Source organism: Ictalurus punctatus, unplaced genomic scaffold, assembly GCF_001660625.3.
Source record: "Ictalurus punctatus breed USDA103 unplaced genomic scaffold, Coco_2.0 tig00006921, whole genome shotgun sequence".
Classification (NCBI taxonomy): Eukaryota; Metazoa; Chordata; class Actinopteri; order Siluriformes; family Ictaluridae; genus Ictalurus; species Ictalurus punctatus.
In genome coordinates this window covers 67,872-77,500 of record NW_026521125.1, presented here as the reverse complement: position 1 = coordinate 77,500, position 9,629 = coordinate 67,872, and the positions used below count along the sequence as shown (strand labels likewise).

Genomic DNA, 9,629 nt, shown 5'->3' with positions numbered 1-9,629 from the left:
TCCAACAACAGGAAAACAACAATCCCCCAAATAATCCGGTTCTGTTCCGGTGTTAATCCGCGGTCAAAGCGCTCCGATTCGGTGTGTTGTTGTTTGTTTTGTTTGTTTGTTTGTTTTTCAGCTGTTGTCCTCTGTTCCTGCGCTCTTGTCAGAGACGAATCGCGCGCACACAGCTGCCTGTGGGACTCGCTTGCTCACGGGAGCGCGCACGCATACACGCGCGCGCGCACTTCTCGAAAATGACGCACGTAGAAAAGAGGCGCTGGATTTAATAATAATAATAATAATAATAATAATAATAATAATAATAGTTTATAAATACATTTTAGAATACATATACGCTATACTTTATACAGTATATATTAAGTTTTATTATTATTATTATTATTAAGCTTCATTTATATTAATAGTTGTAGTGTGGTGTTTTTTTTAAAGTTTTATCACAGCAGAATGTGGTGAAGTTGGTGTGTGTGTGTGTGTGAAGGTGCGTATGTGTGTGTGTGTATGTGTGTGTGTCTGTCTGGTATTGACTTTTACTTTCAGTGTTTAAACAGATTGAGATTCTTCCACCTGTCACTAACAGGAACATCTACCTGTGAGTATAATGAGATGTTTCTGTGTGTGTGGAGCTTCACTTGTTCTCCTGCTGTCCGTGTGGGTTTACTCCAGGTTTTCCGGTTTCCTCCCACTGTCTAAAACATGTAGGAATGCAGATTAGCTAAGATAAACTGCCTCTAGTTGTGTGTGTGTGTGTGTGTGTGTGTGTGTGTGTGTGTGTGTGTGGTGCCCTGTGGTGGAGGGCTGGAGGCCGGGGTGTATCCTCCTGAGCAGGATGAAGGATGAGAGAATAAAGTGTGTGTCAGTGTTACAGTGCAGTGTTTATTACAGCAGGCTTCACATTACTGTCTATACAACTGCTCTGTACAGTACACTGTATTATAGTGTTACAGCAAGAAAACACACACACTGTGCATTGTGTGTTAATGCTGTGCTGATCTGTATCAGGTAGGTGTGTGTGTGTGTGTGTGTGTGTGTGTGTGTGAGAGAGAGAGAGAGAGAGAGAGAGAGAGAGAGAGAGAGAGAGAGAGAGCTGTAATGGAACAGAAAGCGCCAAAGCGCCACCATGTGGACATCAGCATCAACACACTTTAATAAACAGTATATTCACTTCAACTCCGCCTCCACACACACACACACACACACACACTCACTCACACTCGCTTCTAACATCTCTACTTCTGTTTCTTCATCATCTCCTGTATCCTCTCTGGTGTCCTTTACAGTAAGTGATCTTTTCTTTAAGTTGTGACTGAAACAATCGGCGGAAGTGTTTAATCTGTGTGTCACACTAAATTCTCACTCAGTCCTAAAGCACTGCATTTCTTTAAGTCCAATATTTACTAGTCCTTTATTTGGTATTTTTAGTAAATAATATTTTCCATTGAATCCCTATTTTACAATGACTTCTCTATGTGTCTCTGTGTGTGTGTGTGTGTGTGTGTGTGTGTGTGTGTGTGTGTGTGTGTGTGTGTGTGTGCGTGTGTGTGTGATAATATTTTAATTTCTAACACCTACTTCATCCTAAGAAAGGAATGCTTGTTTAGTCAGATGTTACAGAACAGCCAGGTTTTCTTCCTTCAGGAACGTTTTCACGAACTCTCTCACCAGCTCTGTTCCTTTCACAAAGAACTGAAGAGTCGTTTTATACCATAAATGTGGAAATTATTATGTATTTCACTGTGGCACCAATAAAAAAGGTAATAACTTTACCCTAAATATGGTAAAGTTCCTTTAGGTAATAATCTTTGGTCCTAAATGTGATAAAGGCCAGATATGTAATACATCTTAACTTTTGGAACAATTTGTCAAAAAATGGTGTTTTTTTGTGTGTGTGTTTTTAAAAAAAATTCTCTTAGAACACAGAGCTTTAATGGAGGAGAAAAACCTTCTGTGTTTGATGAAAGTATTTGGGTTTGGAATGATAAAAGGGCGAGTGAATGATGAGAGAACTTTCATTTTGAGGTGAACTCTCTCTGTAATGTTCTGAGCACAGACCTGATGTGGACATCTCAATATACAATGGTGCAGACACCTGGGGGTTTACTGTCCAATCAAGAGAAGTAAAGGGATAAAGAAAGAGAAGAATAAAGAAAAATAATGACATAACTATCATTTATTGTAAAATAATGCGTTTGAACTCTGTGAATATTTTTTATTTTAATAAACATCTCCGTCCTAAACACAACCTGAAATCCGTGTTTTACATCTAGTGTAAGTCTGAGGATAAGAACTCTGTGTTTTATTTATCATTCTCTTAGAAAAGTGACTTTACTGAAAGATAAACTCCTTCATTATATTCTCACAAAGTGCTCACATTCACTCATCTCCTGCTTAATACTGAACCCAGCTCTCTCAATGTTTCTCTCATCTGCCATGTGCTCGCTCTCTCTTACACACGCACACGCACACACACACACACACACACACACACACATATCCCATTTATTCATTGGCCAAAAAGGAAGGAAGGAAGGAAGGCGGTTAAACTGCCACTTTACTGTAAGGAATAAACACGTGGAGTTACTCTCGCACTTCTCTCTGCTTCTGTTCCATCATCATCTCCTCCCTGCAGTGTTTTACAGTAAGTGATCTTTTCTTTAGCTTTGTATTTTACTGCACTGTGACTGAAACAGAGAGCAGGACTGTTTCATCTGTGTGATAATCTGTACAATCTAATAAGATTATATTCTCATGATATTAGTCCAGAAGTGGTGTATGTATTTTAGTAAAAGTGTGTATTCCTGTATAAAGATGTATATTAGAGATGTTGAAGATGAATGTAGAGTTTATAGACATGATGGAGCTCCTGGATAAATGTCCAGTAATCCACGAGCTCAGTGTTATGATCGTTTCAGTTATTTATACCTTTATTATTCATCTATAAAAATAAAAATAAAAAGGAGAGGGGGAACAGACCTCCAACAGCGACACAGTTATTAACCCCAAGTCATTTCGGAGTTTCCTTGATTTTGTGGAAATCCTGAAGAGACTGAACACGTGAAGAAAAGCGGTTCAGCAGCAGCTCACTGCACACATTCCCGCCATTATCCGCCATCATCTTTTCTTCTGCTGTAAAACTCCCTAAACCAGTCTGCAGTACTCATCCATCCCTCTAGCGGACAGGCTGAGTACTGCATCAGATCTATGCGTGTGTTAGTGAGTCACACCACAGTAATGTTCTTCACAGCTCACACGAACCCTTTTTACAGTGACTCTCTCACTCTCTCTCTCCCTCTCTCACTCTCCCCCCCTCTCTCTCTCTCTCTCCCCCCCCCCTCCCTCTCCCCCCCTCTCTCTCCCTCTCCCCCCCCCCCCTCTCTCTCTGACCGCAAAACTTCAGTTTCATCATTCTGTTGAGCCAGAGCTTTATATTTTGTCCTGTATATATCTCTGTAATAAAGACTCTTTCCTCTGGATTTTGAACGGAGCAGTGAGTTCTGCAGTTCCACAAACATCCTGCAGTCTGAATACCAACTTTCAGTTCCCTTCATTTCCTTCATTCAGTTCCCTTCATTTTAGTGATTTAAATAAGATTTTAGTGGATTCTGGTGAATAAATATTTCTTCATTACCTCACACTGACACACCTACACCCCCCCCCCCCCCCCCCCCCACACACACACACACTAATTTGACTGTAATGTGACGTGCTGTTCTTCCTCACTCTACAGATGGGTCGTCACAGGACAGTCAAGTCCAACAAGAGTCGAGGTGAAGATCCAGAAGGCCCCGAAGATCCTGAGGCTCAAGAAGATCCTGAATCTTCAGAAGAACCTGAAGATGTAGAAGATCCTGAAGATGTAGAAGAACCTGAAGATGTAGAAGGGGAATGTCAGATGACCATCAAAAGAAGAAGAAGAGGATCTCTGATCATTCCTCCTGATTTGGCCTCAGAAGATACAGAGCCTGAAAGTCAAACCACTACCAGTGTAGAGGAGAATCAGGACACGACATCTCCATCACACACCATCACACACCATTAACCACCATCACACACCATCACACACCATCACACACCATCACTGATCCCAAAGAGGAGGAAAAAGAAAAATAACAGAAGCAGTGTTTACAACACACACAGAGTCGGGTCATTAACAGCTGTGTGTGTGTGTGTGTGTGTGTGTGTGTGTGTGTGTGTGTGTTACCTCCTTCACTACTGCTGCAGGTTAATAATAATAATCCTGAATTATTTATTCGTTCATTTGGGGAAAGTTTGTCATTTTAATTTTTACTCAGATTCACAGAATGAAGAATATCTGAGAGTGAATAACACTGGAAACTGAAACCACACCGCCACAGCTGGAATGAGCACTGCACATCTGTGTTCTTTTACCGTGTTTTTATATTGTTGTATTAGTTCAGGACTTTTTATACTTTTAATACAAAAATCAATAAATGGAATAAATGCAGTTCCTGTTTGTGAGATTTTTGTACAACAGAATTCTCTCGATACATTTAAATGTTCAGAAAAGTACAACATATAAACTTACATGTATATAAAGTCTGAAAAAAGTCATAAAATGGTAAATGGCGCACTTACATAACGCTTTTATCCAAAGCGCTTTACACTGGTTCTCATTCACTCACACACACACACACACACACACACACACACACACACACAATGGTAGCACAGCGCTAACTTGCCATCGGGATCACTTTGGGGTCAGTGTCCTGCTCGAGGACAACTTCGGCATGTGGAGTCACGTGATCCGGGAATCGAACCTCCAACCCTACGATTAGAGTAAACCCGCTCTACCACCTGATCCACAGCCGCCCCGTTTATATAATATAATCCCCCGTATATAGAATATATATAGAATATAATCTAATACACAGATGAAAAGATTTCCATAACAAATTTTAATAACATTAACACACTAATATAATCGCGCATGGAAATGCTTCCTCTGAGTGTGTTTGAGTAAAAAACAGTTTGAGTGAAATTAATAAACAGCATTAAAATACTGAATTACACCACAACCGCTGAATAATGTCAACATTTTGGTGTGTGTGTGTGTGTGTGTGAGAGAGAGAGAGAGAGAGAGAGAGAGAGAGAGTTAATACACTTCCTCTACAGCTAGATTTGTTCCTGTACTTTACACCTCACACACTTTTCCCCGCCTCCTCTCTCTCTCCCTCTCTCTCACACACACACACACTCACACCCTTTCCCCGCCTCATCACACACACACACACACACACACACACACACACACACACTACAGCATTAGCCAATCAGATTCTGCACATGGAACAGCGCACAAAATTCTAAAGTAAGCATGAAGAATCAGTGTCTCTTTCAGTCTGTGGGAATTAACCGTGTTGTCTCCTGCCTGAATTTTATCATTCTAACCTACTTCTACTTTACTATCATCATCATCATCACCATCATCACCATCATCATCTCCTCCCTGCAGTGTTTTACAGTAAGTGATCTTTTCTTTAGCTTTGTATTTTACTGCACTGTGACTGAAACAGAGAGCAGGACTGTTTCATCTGTGTGATAATCTGTACAATCTAATAAGATTATATTCTCATGATATTAGTCCAGAAGTGGTGTATGTATTTTAGTAAAGGTGTGTATTCCTGTATAAAGATGTATATTAGAGATGTTGAAGATGAATGTAGAGTTTATAGACATGATGAAGCTCCTGGATAAATGTCCAGTAATCCACGAGCTCAGTGTTATGATCGTTTCAGTTATTTATACCTTTATTATTCATCTATAAAAATAAAAATAAAAAGGAGAGGGGGAACAGACCTCCACAGCGACACAGTTATTAACCCCAAGTCATTTCGGGATGTATTTCCTACACAAACACTCCAGCACTGTACACAATGTAAACACTGTTCGCTGCACTCCTGCTCCACCTGGAATGGAAGCTGGAGGAGAGGTGATGATGAGTCTCAGACCGACTCTGCGGACATCCTGAAGAACTGCAGCTCCTCAGAATATTGCGGAGTTTCCTTGATTTTGTGGAAATCCTGAAGAGACTGAACGCGTGAAGAAAAGCGGTTCAGCAGCAGCTCACTGCACACATACTCGCCATTATCAGCCATCATCTTTTCTTCTGCTCTAAAACACTCCCTAAACCAGTCTGCAGTACTCATCCATCCCTCTAGTGGACAGGCTGAGTACTGCATCAGATCTCTGAGTGTGTTAGTGATTCACACCACAGTAATGTTCTTCACAGCTCACACGAACCCTTTTTACAGTGACTCTCTCTCTCTCTCTCACTCTCTCACTCTCCCCCCTCTCTCTCTCCCTCTCTCTCTCTCCCTCTCTCTCTCCCTCTCTCACTCTCTCTCTCCCTCTCTCTCACTCTCTCACTCTCCCCCCTCTCTCTCTCTCTCTCTCTCTCCCTCTCTCTCTCCCTCTCTCACTCTCTCTCCCCCTCTCTCTCTCTCTCCCTCTCTCTCCCTCTCTCTCACTCTCTCTCTCCCCCCCCCCCTCTCTCTCTGACCGCAAAACTTCAGTTTCATCATTCTGTTGAGCCAGAGCTTTATATTTTGTCCTGTATATATCTCTGTAATAAAGACTCTTTCCTCTGGATTTTGAACGGAGCAGTGAGTTCTGCAATTCCACAAACATCCTGCAGTCTGAATACCAACTTTCAGTTCCCTTCATTTCCTTCATTCAGTTCCCTTCATTTTAGTGATTTAAATAAGATTTTAGTGGATTCTGGTGAATAAATATTTCTTCATTACCTCACACTGACACACCTACCCCCCCCCCCCACACACACACACACACACACACTAATTTGACTGTAATGTGACGTGCTGTTCTTCCTCACTCTACAGATGGGTCGTCACAGGACAGTCAAGTCCAACAAGAGTCGAGGTGAAGATCCAGAAGGCCCCGAAGATCCTGAGGCTCAAGAAGACCCAAAAGATTCTGGACTTCCAGCACAGAAGAAACAAAAACATGAAGAGGAACCTCAGATGAGCATCAGACGAAGAGGATCTCTGACGTTTCTTGTTGATTTCTCCTCACAGGGGGCAGAGACTCATAGTCCACCTGCTGCCAGTGTAGAGGAGAATCAGGACACAACACCATCATCACACACCATCACACACACTATTAAACACAATTAACCACCATCACACACCATCACACACACTATTAAACACAATTAACCACCATCACACACCATCACACAGCATTAAACATCATCACACACACACACACACACACACACACACACACACACACACACACACACACACACACACACAGATTATTAACAGCAGTGCAATAATATAAATGTTTATTTTTTAAGTCAGTGTGTAACTAACAGTGAATATATTTATCTGAAGGATATTAACTATATATGAAATATAGACAATAACAAAAATAAAATTGTCTGAATATTTATTTCCTCTCACTGTGTGTGTGTGTGTGTGTGTGTGTGTGTGTGTGTGTGTGTGTGTGTGTGTGTGTGTGATGAGTGTAACTGTAGATATGAGATGATTAACCCCAGACTTCACAGTGATCAGTGTTTAACACAAAGGCTGAAAAAAGGGAGAAAAGGAGGAAATAATGTTAATAAATATAAGATATAATTGATACTTTTCCTGCATTAACACACCAACATAATCCTGACTAATCCCCTACACACTAAAGTGTACAGTACTGGGAGTAAAGGAACTCTTTCACACACACACACACACACACACACACACTCACTCACACACACACACTCACTCACACACACACACACACACTCACGCACACACACACACACACCGAGGTGAAAGGATTTCCATAACAAATTTTAATAACATTAACACACTAATATAATCGCGCATGGAAATGCTTCCTCTGAGTGTGTTTGAGTAAAAAACAGTTTGAGTGAAATGAATAAACAGCATTAAAATACTGAATTACACCACAACCGCTGAATAATGTCAACATTTTGGTAAATATTTCGTTTTCATTACGTTTTGCACGTGACTTCACCGTGTCGTGTTAAAACAATCACCTGTGCATCACATTACAGATCTAATCAAAGACTGAAATACACAATACCTTCCTCCGTACAGACGGAATGTGTAGTGCTCTTCACATACACAATAATGATCGCAGTAACACTATGGCCACGCCCCTAATGTTTTTGTCATTTAACTGATTACACACTCAACCCTGAGCTGATCTGGACTGTATAGTAGCGTAAGGCAAAGTAGGGAAACAGTTTTTGTGAAGGTGGATTTTACGGTCCTCTGCAGGTCAGAAAGCAGTTCCCACGCTGGCACAGCGAGCTCTGCACAGGAAAACCTAGCAGGACCGGAGCTAAGTGCTGCAATAAGACAGAAGATGGGCAGCTCCTCACAAACACAACATGAAAATAACAGCAGAGGACATGAAGCTGCTGAAATACACGAGCTGTTCATGAGGTCACTGGGAATTCTCAACAGATGAAATGAAAGTGACATTTTCACTGGAGAAGATCCCAGAAGGTTGAAACTCGACACAGGAGCTCAGAGGAACATCATCCTTGTGTTTGACAGCATTTTCACAGGGAAGCCACTAAAACCCGGTAAAATAAAGCTATTTCTTAGTTATTTAACTCACCGTCACTAAGAGGAAAGTTCAGCATGAGACGCAGGAACAGAGATACCAACGCTGAGCTCAAGTTCACAAACACCAGCTGGGGCAGAGATCACTTCCTTCCTGTTCTGTCACGACTCATCTACAGGAACAGTCAGGATCAGCTCCACCATTTAACATTTATTTGACAGATTTAAGCCGACTGATCCAGATGTTGTGTAACTGTAGAGCTCACCGCCCCATTTAGCTCCATGGAGTGTTTATTACACCTAGTGGTCAAACATGGGAAGTGCAGCAAGTGCTAATGGCCAGGAATCACGCTGCCTCACGCCGAGGGGTGGAGCAAACAGGACAGGACCTAGTGACAGGGTTGTGTTTTAAATTGCACTAGTTAAAAAAATATTATGGCGGCTGAAATGACCTTGTTTTATAGCAAATAATAATGAAATGTAATACACTTCTGTAAACAAAGGCAAAGAGCAGGCAGTGTGTGTGTCATGTACAGAACCATTTTTATTCTAAGATATTTGTACAGATTGTGAGAGAGACTCTGAAGTGGCATTTCAATGTATTTACACAATGTTTAATGCAGCTCAAAGGGGGCATGAATGCATTTACTCTGCAATTACAACTGCATAAATAATGTTATGAGATTAATGTTTTAAAATGATAAATATATTAATTTATTGATAATATATGATAAAATATGAATAATGAACTAAACCCGCCAGTAGGTGGCGACAAGTCACTGTTTTAATAAATGAGTCACTGAATCATTCATTCAACCGATTCGTTCACATCACTGACACTTACAGATAAAATGTAAAGAATAACATATTAACTTAATATTAATATTATTAAGGCAAATTCACACTGCAACAACAAACTCTGAGAAACTCAGATGCCGGATTTTATTGAAATCAGAAACCGTGAATGATCGCTGCAGAAAACCCGAGACTCTACTTCAGGAAGTCCCACTCTTTCCCCCGCCTCCTCACACACACACTACAGCATTA

At 41.0% G+C, this 9,629-nt stretch overlaps 1 protein-coding gene across 1 annotated transcript in view; it reads right to left on the bottom strand.

Moving 5' to 3' along the window:
- Positions 1-195, bottom strand: part of LOC108263000 (son of sevenless homolog 2 (Drosophila)) — a 12,681-nt gene extending 12,486 nt beyond the window's left edge. Inside the window, 1 exon segment of the mRNA XM_053679337.1 lies at positions 1-195. This exon segment is cut by the window's left edge and continues 851 nt beyond it. The gene's annotated coding sequence lies outside the window, so the exon portion shown is untranslated.
- Positions 196-9,629: the final 9,434 nt, after the last annotated feature.